At 40.9% G+C, this 23,095-nt stretch overlaps 1 protein-coding gene and 1 long non-coding RNA gene across 2 annotated transcripts in view; both read left to right on the top strand.

Annotated features, from left to right (window-relative positions):
- The window catches only part of AGBL1 (AGBL carboxypeptidase 1), an 867,141-nt gene that overhangs the window by 695,048 nt on the left and 148,998 nt on the right, over positions 1–23,095 (top strand). The gene's annotated exons all lie outside the window — the stretch shown is intronic.
- LOC145529789 (uncharacterized) lies at positions 604–7,496 on the top strand. The gene is made up of 2 exons (XR_014071350.1): positions 604–792; positions 3,836–7,496. It is a non-coding gene; the product is annotated as an uncharacterized LOC145529789 (long non-coding RNA).

The raw sequence follows: 23,095 nt of genomic DNA, 5'->3' as shown, positions 1-23,095 counted from the left end.
CTCCCCAGAGTCAGGGAGGGGTTAAAAGAGAGCCTCTTCCTCCTCCTCCTCCTCCCCCACCCTGGGAGAAAAATTACACCATCACAGGATGTTTCTCTAGCTGTTGATTTCTGTTGATTGAGCTAATACGTGGTTTTGAGAGATGGGTTGCACACATTGCAGGCAGATTCTTTACCATCAGAGCCATCAGGGAAGCCCTGTTTTCTTTAGCTTATTTTTAATGTTTTGCTATAAATTCTTCATTAGACACAGAGGCATATTGGTGTCATTTGAAAGTCTTCCTGTTGATCTGTAGAACACTTCTTCTCTGCTCCAGGTTTTCACCTGCAACTGTTGGTCTCCCTGCAGAGGCACGTTTAGGGACAGAGCTACCAAGTGTCAAGGGCCTTCTGGGTCATTGGGGGCATCTCTGTCCTAGAACTATTGCTACACACATGATAGCAAATGGTTGTTATTTGCATAGTATCATAATATACCAACAAGAACAAAGGGTGATGTATGTTCAATTTAGGAGCAATGTCTGGTATTTTAAGAATCATCACATAGATAATTTTGATAATACAACTGCTCTTTCCTGATATCTAGGTGTCAGACATAGTATCACCAACTCAGTGGACATGAATTTGAGCAAACTCTGGGAGACAGTGAGGGACAGAGCATCCTGGTTTTTACAGTCTATGGGGTTGCAAAGAGTTAGATACTACTTAGCAATTGAACAGGGTTTCCCTGGTGGCTCAGACATTAAAGAATCTGCCTTCAATGGGGGAGACCAAGGTTTGATCCCTGAGTCAGGTAGATCCCCTGGAGAAGGGAATGGCTACCCACTCCAATATTCTTGCCAGGAGAATTCCATGAACAGAGGAGCCTGGCGGGCTACAGCCCATGGAGTCACAAAGAGTTGTGAGTCACAAGTGAGTGACTAACACTTTTTAGCAATTGAACAGTGATGAAACATCTTTCTAAATATATGAACCCTTAAAGAGGGTTTGTTATTAGACCCATCATACAAAAGATGTTATAGAGGCTCTGTACATTTCAACGACCTGATCTGGGTAACACAAACGAAAGATACTAAGTGAAGCATATTTTATTTAGGGCTGTCTGACCCAAAGTGCATTCTTTTAAGCATCCTTCTTTGCACAGGAAGAGATATCAATACATGGTCTCTAGAAGAAGCTTTGGAGAATTAGAAAGTATCCCTCCAAGGAAGCTCAGTCTTTTCTGGACCTTTAGTAGACAACCATTTGAATGGATAGATTGTTCCAAGTGATAGGGCCCAGAAAGCTTAGTATTTTCATGTACTATGTGGTCCTGATCAGATTTCAGAAATTGTACTTGATTCCCCTTCCCTTCTCCCCATTTTATCTTACCAAAAATTGTATGTATACATATATCCTCTGTTTTTTTGATTTCCTTCCCATTTAGGTGACTACAGAGCATTGAGTAGAGTTCCCTGTGCTATACAGGAGGTTCTTGTTGAGATGTCTATTTAATACATGCGTGCATGCATGGTACGTCACTTTAGTCATGTCCAACTCTGCATCCCCATGGATTGTAGCTCACCATACCCCTCTGTCCATGGGATTTCCCAGGCAAGAATGCTGGAGTGGGTTGCCATTTCCTTCTCCAGGGGATCTTCCTGGCCCAAAGATCAAACCCATGTCTCTTACATCTCCTACACTACCAGGTGGATTCTTACCACTAGCACCACTTGGGAAGTCCATTTTATATATGGTAACCTCCCATATATAACCTCCCATCCCCTCCAGGCTTGTACTTAAATATCATTTTTATAAGTGAGATTACACATCTTTTCTTGTTAACATGGTAGACATATGTCTTGGGATGCTGCCTTAAAATCAGTTAGAAACAATAGTTTAAGCAAAAAGCAAATCATAAATACAAGCTTACACAGATTTCTTCAAATAAAAATGTTGTTTTAATTACAGGTCCTATAATTTTGCACATGCTTAATTCCCATTAAAGAACTGATAATTCGATTTATGGACCACTCTTACATATTTTGGAGAAGGCAATGGCACCCCACTCCAGTACTCTTGCCTGGAAAATCCCATGGATGGAGGAGCCTGGCGGGCTGCAGTCCACGGGGTCGCGAAGAGTCAGACACGACTGAACGACTACACTTTCACTTTTCACTTTCATGCATTGGAGAAGGAAATGGCAACCCACTCCAGTGTTCTTGCCTGGAGAATCCCAGGGACGGAGGAGCCTGGTGGGCTGCCGTCTGTGGGGTCGCACAGAGTCAGACATGACTGAAGTGACTAAACAGCAGCAGCAGCTTACATATTTATCTGTAATAATCTTCCCTAAGCAACACATTATTACCTTGGTTCAATGTGTGATATATGAAATAAATTAACTTTCATCTCATGCTATTCTGTGAATCACACTTCCTTCTCAGTGGCCGGTCATAGTGAGGAGTTAATGTACCATAGGCGGACATTCTGGAACCTTCTCCAATCTGTGTATAGTATTGCCATGATGGAAACCAAATAGCTAATTGAAGCCTTCAGAGTTTGTAGCAGTTATTGCATTAACTCAGACCTCTGGCCCCATCACCTTATCTATTCCAGTTTTCCTGGGTTTCTACTTATCCATCTTTCCAGTCTCATTGGAACCAGCATGTGTAGCCTGTGGATTTGTGGTGTGCTGGCTGCTGAAGCAAAACAGATGTGTTTCTGAAATACATCTTCATCAGTCTAGGTTTTTAGGACAAGGTCATTCATCTTGTGTCTGGTAAGAGGGATCTCCAGACATTTCCCCAGGTAATGGGTCTGATTCACATGATGTGATGAAAGGAGAGGTAGATGGATTCTTCACTTATCCCTACCTTGCAGGATCCTATGCTCTAGGGAGAAGGAAGAGTTCAGCACCCTAATTCCTCCTCCCAGTTTCAGGACTCAGGGACCAGACATAAAGGGACCCTATGCCCTCTTTACTGTTATAACTTCCCATGTGGCACTGGGGGTAAAGAAGCCATCTGCTAATACAGGAGACATAAGAAACTTGGGTTCAATCCCTGGATTGGGAAGGTCCCCTCCAGTATTCTTGCCTTGAGAATCCCATGGACAGAGAAGCCTGGTGGGCTAAGTTCATAGGGTCACAAAGAGTCAAACACAACTGAAGTGACTTAGCATACACACACACACACACACACACACACACACACACACACACACAAAGTCCGACATTAAGGGTGAAAGCTTTATCCCATCCTCCCAGGAACAGACACACTGGGAACTATATTCAGAGAGAGAGAATATGAGATGAAACCAAACTCTGTAGCCCAACCTTTTTGTGTTTTATGAGGAGTGGCTATATTTGGGCTATTTTTTTCAGTGACTGGATTTCTCAATCAGACATCAAGGACAAATGATTTAGATAAGGGACAGCAAATTAGCAGAATTAATGGACCAGAATATTGCAATATTCTCATACAAAATTTTGCAGTATTCACATATGAAATCTCCTAAGCATAGAATAACCAATCTTTCTTTCCTCTCCCTCTCCCCTTCTCCTTCCTTCCCTTCTTTCCTTCAGCTCTTCCAAAATCAAGGCACTGTTTATAAGAGGCTATCTTATCTGCTTCTCCCTGACAACTCCTTCCTTGTATTTTAAAAATATTTTTAATTAACTTCTTTTTCTGCACCATGCATGTGCGTGTGTGTGTGTGTGTGTGTGTGTGTGTATGTGTTAGTTGCTCAGTTGCGTCTGACTCTTCGACTCCGTGGACTGTATGTAGCCCGTCAGGCTCCTCTGTCCATGGAATTCTCCAGGCAAAAATATTGGAGTGGGTTGCCATTCCCTTCTCCAGGGGATCGTCCCAACCCAGGGATCAAACCCAGGTCTCCCGCATTGCAGACAGATTCTTTGATCATCTAGGCCACAAGGGAAGCTCATATAATGTATGTGTATATCTGTTAACTCAGAGGCTAAATACATTTAGAGAACACGTATATCTAGTGTTATATAGACACTATGTTATGTAAAAGATGCTTGCTCCTTGGAAGAGAAGCTATGACAAACCTAGGGAACATATTAAAAAGCAGAGACATTATTTTGCTGACAAAGGTCCATATAGTCAAAGCTACGGTTTTTCCAGTCATGTATGGATGGGAGAGTTGGACTATAAAGAAAACAGAGCACTGAAGAACCGATACTTTTGAACTGTGGTGTTGGAGAAGACTCTTGAGAGTCCCTTGGACTGCAAGGAGATCTGACCAGTCAATCCCAAAGGAAATCAGTCCTGAATATTCATTCGAAGGATGGATGCTGAAGCTGAATTTGACCACCTGATGTGAAGAACTGACTCATTGGAAAAGACTGTGATGCTGGGAAAGATAGATGGCAGGGGGAGAACTGGACAACAGAGGATGAGATGGTTGAATGGCTTCACCAACTCTATGGACATGAGTTTGAGTAAGCTCTAGGAGTTGGTGATAGACAGGGAAGCCTTGTGTGCTGCAGTCCTTGGGGTTGCAAAGAGTTGGGCATGACTGTGCGACTGAACTGAACTGATATTATGTATATTATTATATTATATGGTCTCACATGGTCCTGAGCAGTCCAGAACAGGACTTTTTCTTCTCAGTCTCCATTCTAACTGTGTTTGCTGAGGAGTTTCACCGATGATGAGTCACCAGATAAATGTTTATGTCAATTCCAGGGAGTTTCCTTTTCTACAGACTTGCTTAGGAACACAAAAGAGTAATCCAAGGCAGGAATAAAGGCTGTATTTTTTTTAAACCAACTTACTATCATTGATTTACAATGTTGTATTAATTTGTACTGTACAGCAAAGTGATTCAGTTATACATATATATGTATGTATGTATATGTTCATTTCATACTCTTTCTCATTAAGTTTTATCAGAGGATAGTGAATATAGTTTCCTGTGCTATACAGTAGGACATTGTTGTTTATCCATCCTATATATACTAGCTTGCATCGGCTAATCCCAAACTCCCAGTCATTCCCTCCCCCACTCCCCTCTCCCTTGTCAGCCACAAGTCTGTTCTCTATGTCTGTGAGTCTGTTTCTGTCTCGTAGATATGTTCATTTATGTAGTGTTTTAGATTCTACATATAAGAGATAGTATATGGTATCCATCTTTCTCTTTCTGAGTTACTTTAGTTAGCATGATAATCTCTAGATCCGTCTATGTTGCTGCTGATAACATTATTCCATTCCTTTTTGTGGTTGAGTACTATTCCGTTGCACCGTATCTTCTTTATCCACTCATCTGTTGATAGCCTTTTAGGCAGTTTCCATGTCTTAGCGAAAGTCACTCAGTCATGTCCAACTCTTTGCAACCCCATGGATTATATATTCCATGGAATTCTCCAGGCCAGAATACTGGAGTGAGTGGCCTTTCACTTCTCCAGGGGATCTTCCCAACCCAGGGATCAAACCCAGGTCTCCCACACTGCAGGCGGATTCTTTACGAGCTGAGCCACAAGGAAAGCCCAAGAATACTGGAGTGGGTAGCCTAACCCTTCTCCAGTGGATCTTCATGACCCAGGAATTGAATCAGGGTCTCCTGCATTGCAGGTGGATTCTTTTCCAACTGAGTTATGAGGGAAGCCTTTAAAGAGAGACTTCCCTGACTGGGAATCAAACCCGGCGCCTTGGCAGTGAAGGCGCCGAATCCTAGCCCCTAGAGCACCAGGGAACTACATGTCTTGGCTCTTGTACATAGTGCTGTGATGAACAATGTGATGTATGTATCTATTCAAATTATGGTTTTCTCTAGATATATGCCCTGAAGTGGGATTGCTGAATCATATGATAGCTCTACTTATAGTTGTTTTTTTTTTTTTTTTGAGAACCTCCATACTCTTTTCCATAGTAGCTGCTGCAATTTACATTCCCACCAACAGTGTAGGAGGGTTCCTAAAGGCTATCCTTCTAATTGTAAATCATGTCTGGTGAGACCATACCTAGGAGAGAGGAGGAAAATCCCCCTTGTATCTCCCTGACAACACTTGTCCATATTAAACTCAGTGTCAGAGCACTCAGTGCAACGTGCCTGAAGCAGAGGTTTGTCTCTTGCTTAGACTCAGGTCTCCCTGTATCTCGGTCTTGTCAGGAGGTTTGCTTGTTCTCTGTGACCAGGCAGATGTAAGCAACTTGAGAGAAAGGACTTCTGTCTTCCTGCTGCTCCTGTGCTCTACACTATAAGTTCTTACTAAAATCTTGTTGAGAATCTTACTAAGCATGCTGTTGTTCACTTCAACACAAGGGAAACTTCATCATGCAAACTGCATCACAACTTTACCTTTAGCAGAGCAATATCTATCACACTAAATTATGATGCATTCAAATTTTATTAGCTATCTTTAAATATAAAGTCATGTTTCATGTCTGTGCAGATTTAAACACTATTATTTTTTAAATGAGTCGAACAGCTTGAAGAGGACATTTGTCTTTGAGGCAGATTTGTGTTTATTTCAACTTAGAGAAGCCACCTTCATTAATAATTCCATCTATTTTTTTTTCATATATGTGTGGCATCATTGACACTATGGACATGAGTTTGGGCAAGCTCTGGGAGATAGTGAAGGACAGGGAAACCTGGAATGCTGTAGTTCATGGAGTCATAGAGTCAGATATGACTTAGTGACTGAACAACAGCAAATGCTAGCTTCCACAGTGAGATTGCAAGATTCTTGAGGGAAAAATCCCATGAATCATGTTTTTTTGAAATCCCAGGGTTCCAAGGAATTTAAGTGATGCTCAGACAATATCGGTTGGTTAATTGGTGTGTCTGGGGTCTAGGTTTCCTCTTTACTCTGTAGTGACTCAAGGATGGAAGGATCTGTGTGGGCAGTGGCAGAAAGAAGGCATGCATTTCAACTCTCTTGTGTCCATTCTTGGGTCCAAAGGGCTCCTCCTTGAGCTTCCTGCAGGGCTTTGGTGTCTGCACCCCTCCCAGTGAATGCCCCGCGCATCCTGAAGGCATCAGCCGGGCCTCTCCCCAGTCTCCCCCTCCACTCCGATGTTCGATTGTGGCCGTGCAGTTTTATTGCTCTTGATAGCACTAATATCTCTGCATAAAGTGGTTTCTTTGTTCTCATCCTTTTATCTTCCCAGCAGTGCTGACCTTTCAGTTTGCCCACTTTGCAAGTTCCATCAAAAAAACCCAATCTGTCCTTGTTTTTGCCCGGCCACGATGACCCTCCTTCCTCCCCCTTCTTCTCTCCCTTCTCTCTTAGATCCTTTTTGTCCCTCTTTTAGCCTTTTGATTTTATTTTCTTCCCAATGGCTCATTTGGATCCTTCCTAGCACAAAGAGAAGAAGAAGACTAGGACGCCAAGTTTGAGATTCATCAAACCTTTCACTGCAGAATGATGCATGGGGAACTGTATCATCCGTGTACTTGAGGAAGAGACAGTGGACTGGAAGAATATTTATGTGTGGATGGATTGTCATACTGGTGTCTGCTATAAGGAAAAGACAAAAGTGAAAAATAAAAGGAGAGAGAAAGATAAAGAAAGGTGAATAAAAGTGAGGATGGATAACCTAACGTTTGGGCTGCCTCTCTAGAAAATATAGAAGCTGGTTCTTCCTGTCCCTGTGCAAAATAGAATGAAAACATTCACTACACCATAAAGTGAGAAATGCAGAAAATTCTATCTTGTTTCATTTCAAGTCCAGATTATCATTTTAGCTGAAGATCAGCAAACTGGTAGCACAGAGAATCTCTGAGAAAACAGGCCTTTTCTTTTGGATTTATTTTTTGCTTTATTTCATTATTTTTTGCTTTGGGACACGTGTCATGTGGGCCTTACTCAACCAGGGATTATGCCCCCTGCTTTGGAAGCACATAGTCTTAACCACTGGATCACTAGGGAAGTCCATCTTTGGGGCCTGGAGTGAGCACAAATTATGGGAAAATGATGTGAGAAAGTTACAGTCCTGGAACAAATAGAGTCGCCTGCCTTCCTCAATTCCTAGGTGGCTCAGTGGTAAAGAATCCGCCTGCCAGTACGAGAGATGCTAGTCCGATCCTTGAGTCAGGAAGATCCCCTGGAATAGGAAATGGCAACCCACTCCAGTACTCTTGCCTGGAAAATTCCATGGACAAATGAGCCTGGTGGGCTACAGTCCATGAGGTCACGAAGAGTTGGGCACAAGTGAACTGAACCTGTATGCATGCCTTCATCAAGGGGCAGGAGGCACCAATGCCATTTCTTAAATATCTTTTATTTTTTTCAGCAGTAAACTACCATTCATTTTGTATTGGCTCCCAAATTCCCCTCTTCGGGTGTTCTTCCCAGAGTGACTGTCTCCCCTTTCTACCCGGATGTGCGTCCTTGCTCCTTTGTCTTAGTTTTGTGTGCAAGTCAACTTCTCTCACATCTCTGTTTCTCTTCACACGTTCCCACCTGGCTGTTGAAGGTGAACAAGGTTTGCTTGATTTTCCCTTTCTAGCTCTCATCTCCACACAGCCACTGCTGGACTCCATGTGGTATGTGCTAGCTTTTCACTGTTTATTGACTTCTGTCCAGCATGGGACTTCTTGCTTCACCCAAACTAAGGAGAGGAGAGGCAGTAGGGGGGAGAAGGATGTACCGAGACTGTCAGCCAGTCCTCACACACACGGACTTGTTTCCTAAGAGATGTCCCCTAAAATAAGATGTCCATTAAAGTGACAACGAAAAACAGTGGCCAGAGACTGGGATTTTCCCCTACTGTTTAGCTTAGAGTCCAGTTGCTTTGGATATTATGCTGTTATTTCTCTTGGGAGCAACATATCCTCCAAGGGCACCTGGACACATAGTGATGAAGGGTCAATTGTAAGTTTTCATGAAGACTAGAGGGCTGAATGGATAAAATTAGCTTTCAATGCAGGAAATCTTCCCAATGCAGAGATTGAAACTGAGTCTCTTATATCTCCTGCATTGGCAGGCAGATTCTTTACCACTAGCACCACCTTGGAAGCCCCAGGCTCCAGATAAGTGTTGCTCTGAAATCTTCTAATTCTCTTTCCAGAGTCCATTCATTCTCCTATGTACTTTCTTGGGCAACCCCTATGTGTGAGCATAGGAGATTTGGTTGTTAGTAAGATGGATAAAGCTCCTGGCCCTCTAGACTTTTGTCTAGGTGAGAGATGTGAACTAGACAGAGATCCTGCTCTTCCTTGTTATGAGTGTTTTAAGAAAGGAAGTGTGGGATTCTATGGGAAGGTGTAGATAGGATGTGAGCTGGATTAGGGTAGTCAGGGAAGACTTTCCTAAAGAAGTACTTCCTAAATGGAGATGTGAGGATGAGCAGGAGTTCAGAATTGAGAGAGGGAGGGCATAAGGTTGTGTCTGCACATGGAAGAGCCATGGAGGAGGCAGCTGAAGCAGCGCACTTGAACATATGAGGGTGATTGATCCAAGAAACCTTCAGGAAGAGTTACTCCAAGTGGCTGGATCTTGGCGGATAGACAGAAGAAGGTAATGCAGGACAAACAGACTGAGCCTATCTTATAAATAATGAGTTTAGACTTTATAAAGAGGGTAATTGGAAGTTCTTAGGGTTTTAAAAACAAGGACATTGGCAATTCAGATATACCCTCTTGTCCATAGTTTGGCCCATGATGAGTTGATTAAAGTTGAATCCAGTTATCCTGTCTTTTTTATTCCCATCCTCCACTCATTCCACATGGAGCTAATTATGCCACAGCAGCTTCCAGAGTGCCGTGCCTTATCTTGGATTTTGAAATTTGTTCATTAGTCCAAGAATTTATTGATAACTATTAACAGCATAAGATTTGCCCTGCCTTTATAAATTCAGATCCTCTCTAGACGCCTAGGCAAATTTATTCATGAATAACCTTAGATGCTGTCTCCTGAGACTGCATAGAGAAAGCATGGTCTTATTTTCAGATTTCTCATGTAAGCCTGATGATGTGGTTCTTACTGAAACTCAGCAACCAGAGTTTCTCCATGTTCTTTCACTTTATTCTTGTAGCAGGACTACAGGTGAGATGAGCAGGTAGGATTGGTATTTTCTTTCCCACAGTTAAGGGAATAGATCACTTCCTTAGCTATCAGCTTAAAGGCTGTACTATGGACTAGTTGTTTGTTGTTTAGTTGCTAAGTCCTGTCTGACTCTTTGCGACCCCACACACTGTAGCCCGCTAGGGTCCTCCGTCCATGGGTTTCTCCAGGCAAGAATACTGGAGTAGGTTGCCGTTCCCTTCTCCAGGGGATCTTCCCAACCCAGGGATGGAACCTGCATCTCCTCCATTGGCAGGCAGGCTCTATACCATTGAGCCACCAAGGAAGCCCATGCTATGAACTAGAAGAGTGACCTAAGTTTTACTGAGCCACTATTAAAGTGAAATGCAATTTCCATGGCCATTTCTTTTGATCCCCTCAATGACACTCTTGGGAAGGATTGGCCAACTCTGATTTTGTAAAGGAGAAACCAAGGCTCTGTGGGCTTAAGTGACTGTCCAGTGTTCACATTGCTGCAGGAAGGAGCCTGAGAGTGAGCTCTTGTCTAACACTCAGAAATGAATTGTCCAAGGAGACACACATGCTAACAAAGCAAGAGACTTTATTGAAAAAGGTCCCCTGGGTGGAGAGTAGGAAGGTAAAGGAACCCAGGAGAACTTCTCTGCCACGTGGCTCATCGTCTCAGGTTTTATGGTGATGGGTTTAGTTTGCAGGTTGTCTCTGTCCAATCACTCTGACTCAGGGTCCTTCCTGGTCATGCACGCATTGCTCAGCCAAGATGGATTCCATCAAGAAGGATTCTGGGAGGTTGGTAGGACATGTGGACTGGTGTCTACTTCTGGTTGGTGGTGGCCCGTTAGTTCCATGTTCCTTACCAAGACCTCTTGTCATAATCCAACTCATGCAAATGGTTCCTGTGGTACCTGGCCAGAGTGGGCAGTTTTGGTCAGTAGTTCCCCTAACATCATAGCTCTGAAATACCCTTGGAAAACTGAAAATAAAATGGATATGTTTGGTTTCAATGACAAGTGATCTTGTCTTGCCACACTTTTTTGGGTCATTATCACCATTCCTGAAAGTTGGCTTGGCGATGTCCCTCTGGTCCCTTGGGCTTTCTATTTTTTTCCCTCCAGTCTTATCTGGCTCATCATGCCTCATTAAACTCATTTGTAGTTTCTAATCTTGGGCCACAAGTGCTTCTGCCACCAAGGGCCCTTTGCTCTTATATAGTAGTCTAGCAGGAAATAAATGCAGATCTGAATTTCGGAAACCTGGATTCTCTTCCTGACTCTGATCTTGCAATGTAAAATGAGTGATTCTGGGCATTTCATCCCACTTTGTGGAGGCTTTCATGGCCCTGTTTCTGATGCAGAGATTAGCATTCTACTTCTTTACTTAAAATGAAGGGAGATCTTAAAGACAGGCAGCCATCAGGGCTTTTGAAGTACTATTCCTGTATTTATTTTGACTTCAAGTCAGTATCCTCATGACTTCCAGGTGTTCTTATGATTGAAAACAAAAACTAAGCTATGGCCTCCAAGGCCCTTCATGACCCACACCCCTGCACATCCCCCAACCTCATTTGATATCCCTAGACCCTTGATTTCTTGTGCTCCATTTCTACTGGCTTCCATTTGTTTCTTAAAATACTGTAAGCTTCCTCCTGCTAAAAGGTTTTTCTCATAGTTTCTCTTTGCCCTGATACCTCTTACTACCCTCTAGTGAACATCTACTCATTCCTTTTGTCTCAACCAATGACCGCTTCCTCAAGGGAGCACCTCCGAACCCCTAGAATAGCCTTGGCTACCGTGTGCTCTCATTGTATCAAGTATCGTTCCTCTGTAACGGTGGTCATTCATGCGTGCTAAGTTGCTTCACTTGTGTCCAACTCTTTGCAACTCTATGGACCGTAACCCACCAGGATCCTCTGTCCATGGGATTCTCCAGCCAAGAATACTGGAGTGTGTTGCCATGCCCTCCTCCAGGAGATCTTCCCAACCCAGGGATCGAACCCATGTCTCTCATCTATTCTGCATTGGGAGGTGGAGTCTTTACCACTAGCGCCATCTGGGAAGCCCTAACAGTGGCCATAGTTATTTTCATTTAGCATTGTGATTAACTGATTGATGTCTATCTCATTCACTGGATCATAAACCTGATGATGGAGACCAAGTTTGCTTTTGTGAATTCTTGTAATCTCAGTAACTGGCACTTAGGTGCTCAGTGGTACCTGCTGAAGTTGGAATGAGTGCTCTGAACTACAGTATGGGCAATTCAATTGCCCTTGAATTGTCCTGGTCCTGGCATCAAGGATCCACTTTTTTTGTTTTGTTTTTGTTATGTTTTTTTTATTGAAGTATAGTTGCTTTATAATGTTGTGTTAGTTTCTGCTGTACAACAAACTGTATCAGCTATGTATATATACATATATCCTCTCCTTCTTGGACCCCTTCACCGCTCCTCCCCCAATTCTACCCATCTAGATCGTCACAGAGCACTGAGCTGAACCTGTGCTACACAGCAGCTTCCCACTAGTTATCTATTTTACACATGGTAGTGTATATATGTCAATCCCAATCTCCCAATTCACCCCACCCCCGCTTCCCCTACTGTGTCCACACATCCATTCTCTATGTCTGCCCTATGTCACAGGGCACATACGTGGAATCAAGGATCCACTCTTATTAGAATTTAAACTAATACTGCATAGGACCAAAGAGTGTGATCATATTTTATATAGATTTCTATGAATTAAAGGAGTTTTAAATTGTATCTTTATATGGAACTCTGATCCTGTTCAGATCAGTTCAAAACTCTGTATTTAATACAAAATATTGCAGGAGTCTTGTTTAGTTCATACTTTCTGAATACTAAGGGATTGATTTATTTTTATTAAAGTTAGTTGGCCAGAGGAAAGTGAATGTTGCGGGAGAAAGCATGTAGTATTAGTTTACTCTGGTGGCTATAAGTCTAGGTTCTAGCATCAGACCTCTTCAGATCAAATACTGCATAGTCATAGGTGACCTTTTGTAAATTATTTAGTTTCCTTCTGTTTTCTTACTTGTAAAATAGAAAAAAAATAGCAACTTCCACTTAAGATTGATAAGCAGAAAATAAAATAATCTTTGCAACCTGCATAGCATAGCCCTGGACATCAAGTAAGGGTCCAATGAGTATTAGGTCTTATATAATTAAGGAATTAATGTAGTATATTATTAAAGTATTAAGGAATTAGTAAATATTCATTGATGTGCTTTGATATGTTTTGAAAATCAAGGCCCCATATTTTTGAAGACTCCCATTAGAAAGTCATGATTTTCGATGACATCTAGACATTCATTGAAAATATCCGTACAGAACCTTGAAAGACGTTAACATCTTTGACAGAAAACATGGAAGTCAGTTCTTTTAGGGAAGGAAAGATCTTGATGACTCCACTTTCTTTTTGATGATCCTCACATGCTTCTAATTTCTCTTTGCCCACGAGGGGAACATTTTTCATCATCACTTTTTAAAATCACAAACACTCCCACATCTTGTCCGGATTCTTATGGTAACCTTATACCTTTTCCTAAAGTAGTGATGGCAGGTATTCTGACATTTGGAAAAATGAGGTTTGCAGTTATTTTCAGACTCGAATAGCAGCGGCAGGTTTCCATCTTTAGGAACTGTAGGAACTGCCCCTTATGTCTGGTACAAGGTAATGACTTCAGTGGAGTAATGGCTTTGCCATTCATAAACTTTATCCCACTGATGACTACCTACCTCCTTAGTGGTCTTTGTATTATGCTGTTTTGTCTTTTTAGTATTAAGAGCAGGAGGCCCCAGTTGTTCTTCACATTTTATTATATTTTCTTCTCGGACTAGAGGAAAATGAGAAGCAGGGGCAGACCACTCTCATGGCTAAATTGTTCCTGCTAATAAAACTGCAGGAGCTGTACATTAGGGTGTCTTCCATAAATCAGCCTTGGGGAGAATTAGGTGCTGAGAGATGGAGGAACGATGTTTAATCATCACTTGTAGGAAATCATTAGCTGCACACCCTCATTCCACTACTTGCCCATTCATCATTCGCCAATCGCTAGTTTTCCCCCAGACCATTAACATTTCTCAACGACTTTCTAAATGCAGAGAAAAACCGCAGAAGGAGTGAAGGATGGGGGGATATTATGGAAACACACAACTGAGAGATGTCTTTGCTGCTTGCCTCCTGCTCCCATGAATATAAATGGACCAATGTAAGAGCAAAATGATCAATACCTTGGCCAGCCAGATGCTGCCGTGAGAGCTGAAGAAGATTTTGCCTCCTGTCTGCCTCTTCTCTCTTTACAAATAAATAACCCAGGTGCTGTTCCTTTGGCTTTGTGGAAGACAGCTCTGTCTTTTCTTTGTCACCATAACCTCATGATGGGCAAGGAAAATGAAGAGATTAACTGGGTGGTAGAAGAGTGCCAGCTTGGGCAATTAATTGGATCTCTGTAAATTTGCTTCCCCCAGCCTACAGAGAGTCATAACTGAAGAAGCTGTTGTTTTTGACTATGCTGACATAGTCGCTATGTTGTGTCTATTTGCAACCCTATGGGCTGTAGTACACCAGGCTTCCCGGCCCTTCACCATCTCCTGGAATTTGCTCAAACTCATGTCCATTGAGTCAGTGATTCCATCCAAACATCTCATCCTCTGTTGCCCCCTTCTCCTCCTGCCCTTGATCTTTCCCAGCATCAGGGTCTTTTCCAATGAGTCGGCACTGCACATCAGGTGGCCAAAGTATTGAAGCTTCAGAAAAAGCTGTAGGTCTGCACATGTGTGAAGTTCAGTAAAACGAAACTGTCTCATTGACTGAAGATGAATACCCTTAAAGGTATGAACCAATAGTAAATTCATAGACAGACAGTACTGTTTAGGAATTTGTAGGAGGAGATAGTATTCCAGCCTTGACTACTTTATGCTTCTGTAATGCTCTTTTTGATGTTAAAGCATGTACAAAAAGTGATTTTAGGAGCCTTTTTTCTGATATTGATGCCCCAGGTCTTTGTTTCTGATTGTTTCCCTAATTAATTTTGATCATGGCACGTCCCTGATGGTAGAGTGGTTAAGACCCCATGCTTCCAATTCAGGGGATGCAGGTGGCTGGGGAACTAAGCTCTTACATGCAGTACAGCCAAAAAAAAAAAAAAAAAAGAAGAAGAAGAAGTCTTTTTCGATCATAGACCCTAGAAGCTCTCAGTTAACATTTACTGTCTTCTGGGAGAGACTACAAGTTCAGTAATAATAAGAACATTTTATTGAGGATGTATTATATGTTAAGCACTATAACAAGTAACTTGAGTATAATAAGTAACTAAAAGAGTTGATTTGCAAACCATGCTACAAAGTAAGGATTATCCTAACTTTGTTGGTGAAAAAGCTGGTGTTAGTGGTAATTATTTTCCTAAGTTCATGAAGCTTAGGGAAGATTCAAATTTTGGTGGCCAAAAATTACACTATTTTCAGAGCCATTTCAGAAAAAAAACCAAAATGACTACAGATTGAAGTATAGGGCTGTGGAAAGGGTTTGTGAAAGAAAAGGGTGCTGACGGCAGCTTCATCAGCTCTGGGGAAGCTCTGTTTCCCTTTGGCTGTTAGTGGAAGATGCTAATCTGATGCAAGGTATGTGAGATCGCACATGCCATGATTGTCTGCATATGGAAAAGATGAGTGTTCTAAGAAAATAAATCCAAGTGTGAGAAAGTAAGGAGTGATTATTGAATGACCTAGCAGTCTCTGGGGACAGGGGAGACTTTGGAAAGCTTGTTGTTGTTTAGTTGCTAAGTCGTGTCCTGCTCTTTGTGACCCCATGGACTGTAGCCCACCAGACTCGTCTGTCCATGGGATTCCCAGGCAAGAATACTGGAGTGGGTTGCTGTTCCCCTCTCCAAGGGATCTTCCCGACTCAGGGATGGATCCCATGTCTCTTGCATTGCAGGAGGATTTTTTACCGCTGAGCCAACTTGGAAGCCCTTTGGAAAGCTTAAGGAAGGGTGAAATGTTAACCTAGGAGATGTCGCTCTGGCTCTGGAATCATTACTTGTTATTGTAAAACTCTGAGAGAGGAAGCCATGAGTGGTGGGCCCTGAACAATTCTATGAGAGAAAGTCCATGGAGAAGGCATAAAAATTGGAGTCGAGAGGTCTGTGTTTTAGTCCTGGGACTGTCATTCCTGAGCCATGTGACCTTGTGGAAGCTGACTTTGGTTTCGTCAGATGTAACACTAGAGTTTTGCTGTAACTTTTGGAATTCTGTGATTCTGACTCAAAAAATTATTTTAACTTCTCCATTTCTTTGGTGTTTCTTCTTATTGAATATTTATGGAAGAATTGAGCGTGTTTTAAAAAGAATGTATCCAGGTCAGATGCAGAAGTAGAGGCAGAAGGTAAAGGATATTTTGGTTAGGATGGGTAGAGACAGAAACAGTGTGATAAAAAAAAAATTACCAGGTGCTAAAAATTACGTCCAATGTCTAATCACAAAAAATCCAGCATTGCATAATTGTGTGTAAATAAACAGCTAGGTTACTGAGTAGCAGGAGATGGGAGTAATAACTGATGACATCATGTTTGAATTTGCACTGGTGTGGGTGCATTTTTGTGCATATTTCACACTCCTTTGTCTCTATTCTATTAATAATAACTGCAGCAACAACTCCTGTAAGAATAATAGTAACTCTACAGATATTTATTGACTGTGAGCTTTGTGTTTTATGTGTTTGGACACTTGGTAGTTTACTCGGGCAAACTCTCAAATATTTTCCCATAAGAAAAATGTTCTAGAATGCTTGCCGATTTTCAGAATACATCACTGAAGAACTATTTAACTCTCAAAGTGGCTGAGAATTTTTTATCCTCAATATATAGAAGCAGGGAATGTTGCTAATAATTTGTGCTCAACAAATCAGAGATATTAAAAAATATATATAAAAATGCTCATTTTATTGAAAAGTGTATATTTAAAGAAGATGGGGAAATAGATGAAATGGAAGTCTAAGAGCAATTTCTAGGAGGTCTATAGGACTTTAGAGGTTATGGTCCCTGCTTCTTCAGATTATGTCATTTCTAAGGCCATAGGGTTCCTTTTTTGCTGATGGAGGTAAATACCTAATGCAACTCTTACCTTTATTGACCAGGATTATTGTCAGTTGTCAGGAGATGGATCAAAAATGGAATGAAGTGAGGAAAAGATTACTTTCCATGGGTAGGAAATGAACAGACAAAGGCTGTGGGGGTGGTGAATGTGAATACATGTGACAGAGCATGTCTAATGGGGAGAGAAGAGTTGGCATGCTTAGATGGTCTCTCTGAGGAACAAGAAAGTGGATTGGATTAGAAAGTTAATCCAGTTGCCACTGCTTGGGGCTATTGAGCCTTGCAATAGACCTGTTTCCAGAAACAAACCAAGGGTTGCAATGGAGGGAGATAAAGGCAGAAAAAAACAAAATAGTATACGTAGCTATACCGGTAGGTAGAGGATGATAAAATATGAGCTATATATGGATGCAGTCATATGTAGTAAAAGTATATTGATGTGTATATACGGAATCTGGAAAAATGGTACTGATGAACCCATCTGCAGGGCAGGAATAGAGACACAGATATAGAGAATGGACTTGTGGACCCAGCAGATGAAGGGGAGAGCAGGACGAACTTGGAGAATGGCACTGACATAAATACACTGCCATGAGTAAAACAGAAAGCTAGAGGGAAGCTGCTGTATAGGGAGCCCAGCTCTATGCCCTGTGATGACCGAGATGAGTAGGGTGGGGTGCAGGTGGAGGGAAGTACGAGAGGAGGAGATATGTGTACACATATAGCTGATTCACTTCACTGTACAGCAGAAACTGATACAACATTGTAAAGCAATTACACTTCAATTTAAAAATGACAATCTCTGGTGGTGGGTTTGAGGGAAGGCATTGCCTTTCTTCCTTTTTATTCCGTTTCTCAAACATTCTGTGTTGATTACACTGTGTATGTGTGCTGAGTCACTTCAGTCATATCCAGCTCTTTATGACCCCATGGACACCAGGCTCCTCTGTCCATGGGGTTCTCCAGGCAGGAATACTGGAGTGGGCTGCCATTTCCTTTTCCAGGGGATCTTCTCCACCCAGGAATTGAACCTTCATCTCCTGCATTGACAGGTAGATTCTTTACCACTAGTGCCACCTGGGAAGCCCATTGATCACATTACTTTAATAAAAAACATTCACTGAAGAAATATATATCTCTTGAAATGTAAAAATAAAATAAAAACATCATAATACAGAAACATGTTGTTGTCATATAGGGTTACCAAGGAGTAAGAGAGAGATAGAATGTGGACATTGGCTGAAATATTTAACTGAGTGTGTCTAAGGCTCTGTTTGTGTGTGTGTGTGTATTTGTATAACAAGAATCTGAGACAAGTATGTAAAATGTTAACATGCATTAAATTTATAAAATGACAAAGTACATGGGTCCCTGTTATTACTCCTCCATACTTTTTGTATATTTAAGTTACCTTTTGGTATTAAAAAAATTAAAAAATGAAAATAAACATATTGTTTATAATTAGCAAGAATGCTGATAACAGTGTTATAGATTTGATAATCTACTCTATGGGTACTTCATTTTCTAACATAATTTTATTAAGATAACATTGCCTCAGTTGCTGAAGTCATTTTTTTTTTTAAAGCAGATTTTTATGGTAGATTTATTTTTTTATTTTTATTTTTTTATAAATTTATTTATTTTAGTTGGGGGCTAATTACTTTACAACATTGTAATAGTTTTTGCCATACATTGACATGAATCAGCCATGGGTTTACATGTGTTCCCCTTCTTGGACCCCCCACCCACCTCCCTCCCCATCCCATCCCTCTGGGTCATCCCATTGCCCCGGCCCTGAGCCCTTGTCTCATGCATCGAACATGGAATGGTGTTCTGTTTCACATATGGTAATATACATGTTTCAATGCTGTTCTCCCAGAACGTCCCACCCTTACCTTCTCCCTCAGAGTCCATAAAATTGTTCTATGCATCTGTGTCTCTTATTCTGTCTCGCATATAGGGTTATCGTTACCATCTTTCAAATTCCATATATATGCATTAGTATACTGTATTGTTGTTTTTCTTTCTGGCTTACTTCACTCTGTATAATGGGCTTCAGTTTCATCCATCTCAGTAGAACCGATTCAAATGTATTTTTTTTAATGGCTGAGTAATATTCCATTGTGTATATGTACCACAGCTTCCTTATCCATTCGTCTGCTGATGGACATCTAGGTTGCTTCCATGTCCTGGCTATTGTAAACAGTGCTGCGATGAACATTGGGGTACACGTGTCTCTTTCAATTCTTGTTTCCTCGGTGTATATGCCCAGCAGTGGGATTGCTGGGTCATATGGCAGTTCTATTCCAAGTTTTTTAAGGAATCTCCACACATTATTCTTAATGACTTCAAACTAGTACAGCCACTATGAAGTCATTAAGAATAATGAAATTTCTAATTCATTTTGATCAGGAAGTTTGTTTTTTTTTTAAGATCTTGCAGGTGAAGAGTAGAGTGTCTTTTTAATGTTAATTTGGGCCAACTTTGAGCTGTGTAAGGGAAAGTCGCTCAGTCGTGTCCGACTCTTTGCGACCCCGTGGACTGTAGCCTACCAGGCTCCTCTGTCCATGGGATTCTCCAGGCAAGAATACTGGAGTGGTTTGCCATTTCCTTCTCCATTGAGCTGTGTAGATGTAGATTATATAGAATATACCTGATTATTCAATCTGTACCCTGATGAACCTATTTCCAGACAATGATGAAAAGCACAGAATATCTGTAACCAGTTCCTCTAGAATGGCTTTGATTCCCCAAGAGCTGTTTCCATTACAGGTGGGAAGATGGGAAGATGGTGGACTTGTGTTCTTAGGAAAAACTAGAGGACTAAGAAATATGGAGAGACCCACAGGGTGTGTGTTTGGATGGGAATGGACTTGAATCTGTTCTACCCCATATCATGATGTGGATCCACAGTAGGATGACATGTGTGGTTTTCTATATTTGAAAATGACACAGGTCCAGATCAGGAGGCTGTGAAAAGAAGGACACTACATAATAATCAAAGGAGTAATCCAAGAAGAAGATATAACAATTATAAATATATATGCACCCAACATAGGAGCACCACAATATGTAAGGCAAATACTAACAAGTATGAAAGGGGAAAATTAACAATAACACAATAATAGTGGGAGACTTTAATACCCCACTCACACATATGGATAGATCAACTAAACAGAAAATTAGCAAGGAAACACAAACTTTAAATGATACAATAGACCAGTTAGATTTAATTTATATTTACAGGTCATTTCACCCCAAAACAATCAATTTCACCTTTTTTCTCAAGTGCACACGGAACCTTCTCCAGGATAGATCACATCCTGGGCCATAAATCTAGCCTTGGTAAATTCAAAAAAATTGAAATCATCCCAATTGTCTTCTCTGACCACAATGCAGTAAGATTAGACCTCAATTATAGGAAAAAACTATTAAAAATTTCAACATATGCAGGCTAAACAACACGCTTCTGAATAACCAAAAAATCACAGAAGAAATCAAAAAAGAAATCAAAATATGCATAGAAATGAATGAAAATGAAAACACAACAACCCAAAACCTATGGGACACTGTAAAAGCAATGCTAAGGGGAAGGTTCATAGCAATACAGGCGTACCTCACAAAACAAGAAAAAAATCAAATAAATAACCTAACTCTACACCTAAAGCAACTAGAGAAGGAAGAAATGAAGAACCCCAGGGTTAGTAGAAAGAAAGAAATCTTAAAAATTAGGGCAGAAATAAATGCAAAAGAAACAAAAGAGACCATAGCAAAAATCAACAAAACTAAAAGCTGGTTTTTCGAGAAGATAAACAAAATTGACAAACCATTAGCCAGACTCATCAAGAAACCAAGGGAGAAGAATCAAATCAACAAAATTAGAAATGAAAATGGAGAGATCACAACAGACTACACAGAAATACAAAGGATCATAAGAGACTACTGCCAACAACTATATGCCAATAAAATGGACAACTTGGAAGAAATGGACAAATTCTTACAAAAGTATAACTTTCCAAAACTGAACCAGGAAGAAATAGAAGATCTTAACAGACCCATCACGAGCACAGAAATCGAAACTGTAATCAGAAATCTTCCAGCAAACAAAAGCCCAGGACCAGATGGCTTCACAGCTGAATTCTACCAAAAATTCAGAGAAGAGCTAACACATATCCTACTCAAACTCTTCCAGAAAATTGCAGAAGAAGGTAAACTTCCAAATTCATTCTATGAGGCCACCATCACCCTAATTCCAAAACCAGACAAAGATGCCACAAAAAAAGAAAACTGCAGGCCAATATCACTGATGAACATAGATGCAAAAATCCTTAATAAAATAAAAATAGAATCCTTCTTACAGTGTAGATGCTTCCCTATTGGAGGATGAGACTGAAGACAAAAATATATTTGTGGCTAGGAGGTAAATTATAACCAAGGGAGCAATAAAACATAAATTAACCAGAATTATAGGGATCTCATAAGACCTTCTGGCTTCAGAGTGTTTTCAGGAGACTGAACTAGAGAGAGTGACGAGGTTGTTTGGAAGAAAGGAAGAGTTCAACCCAACTTGTTAGTGTTGCTGTTGTTCAGTTGCAAGTTGTGTCCAACTCTTTGTGACCCCGTGGACCATAGCCTGCCAGGCTCCTCTGTCTATGGAGTTCTCCAGGCCAGAATACTGGGGTGGGTTGCCATTACCTTCTCCAGGGGATCTTCCCTTACTAGGGATCAACCTGGGTCTCCTGCATTGCCAGGTGGATTCTTTACCCCTGAGCCACCTGGGAAGTCCACAACCTAGGTTAAAGTAGTTCTAGCACTTTCCCTTCATCAGGGTCTTTTCCAGTGAGTCAGTTCTAAGAAGAAAGGGGCATCAGAGGATAAGGTGGTTAGATAGCATCACTGACTCAATGGACATAAATCTGAGCAAACTCCAGGAGACAGTAGAGGACAGACGAGCCTGACACATGAGATCACAAAGATTTGGACACAACTTAGTGACTGAACAACTTCTAGCTTTTTAACACCCAGGTTTGTTGTACTGTCTCATAATAGTAATAATAACAACCACAACCAATACATACTGAGTTCTTTCTATGTGCCAGGCATTATTCTAAGAGTTCACTTAACTCTCACAGCAACCCAATAAAATAGCTTGCAGTTCTCTCATTTAAGAGAAAAAGCCCAGAGAGATTCAATGATTTTCCCAGGATTAGCTGCAGAGTGTAGCCAGGCAGTCTGCCCCCAGAACCCTACTCAACTCCCGTGAGATCCCACTTGCTATATCAAAACCATTTTGTGTTTCCAGTTTCAAAGTCATTCCACTATTTTTGCTTGTTTTATTGTTTATATCTTACTTGGAATATGTTTTCTTTAGACCAGACACTGATCTTTTGATGAAGATGATATAACCTGATGCTTTTGTACATCTAACGCTGACTCCTTGACAAGTTGGTAATTGATGTCATCATTAAACTCATTGGTAATGAAATTATTTCATTTAACATTTTTATTTCATTCTAGACCCATCAATTATAAGAGATACAAAATTTATATGAAAAGATAGATGGTCATATAAAATGTTTCTAATATAGAAGAATGAGTCATAGTGATTTATATTTCAGTGTGGAGATTCTCTTATTCATCCATCCATTCATTTGTCAAATATCTATTGAGTGCTAACTCTACGCTGGATGCAGCTAATGTACTAGGAATATAAAGTCAAAAAGACATGGTCCTAACTCTCCAAGATCTCTCAGCAACCAGGCCTAATCAAATTCCCATTTCTGCTGCTGTCTATAATGTGAGACAGCAGGGCAATGAGAATCAGGAAGCCTTCACAGCAAAACTTCTCTTCTATTTAGTGAAGTCAAGAAATAAAATAAAGTCAAATGTCAGAGATGATTAGAATTTTTAAAAATAATCTTTTTTCTTAAGATTTTTATCGATGTGAACCATATTAAGAATCTTTATGGAATTTATTACAATATTGTTTGTGTTTAATGTTT

Source organism: Giraffa tippelskirchi, chromosome 12, assembly GCF_054371585.1.
Source record: "Giraffa tippelskirchi isolate mGirTip1 chromosome 12, T2T-mGirTip1v1.2.pri, whole genome shotgun sequence".
In the NCBI taxonomy this organism is placed as follows: Eukaryota; Metazoa; Chordata; class Mammalia; order Artiodactyla; family Giraffidae; genus Giraffa; species Giraffa tippelskirchi.
Note: the sequence above shows the minus strand (reverse complement) of the source record. Positions and strands in the feature narration are given on the sequence as shown.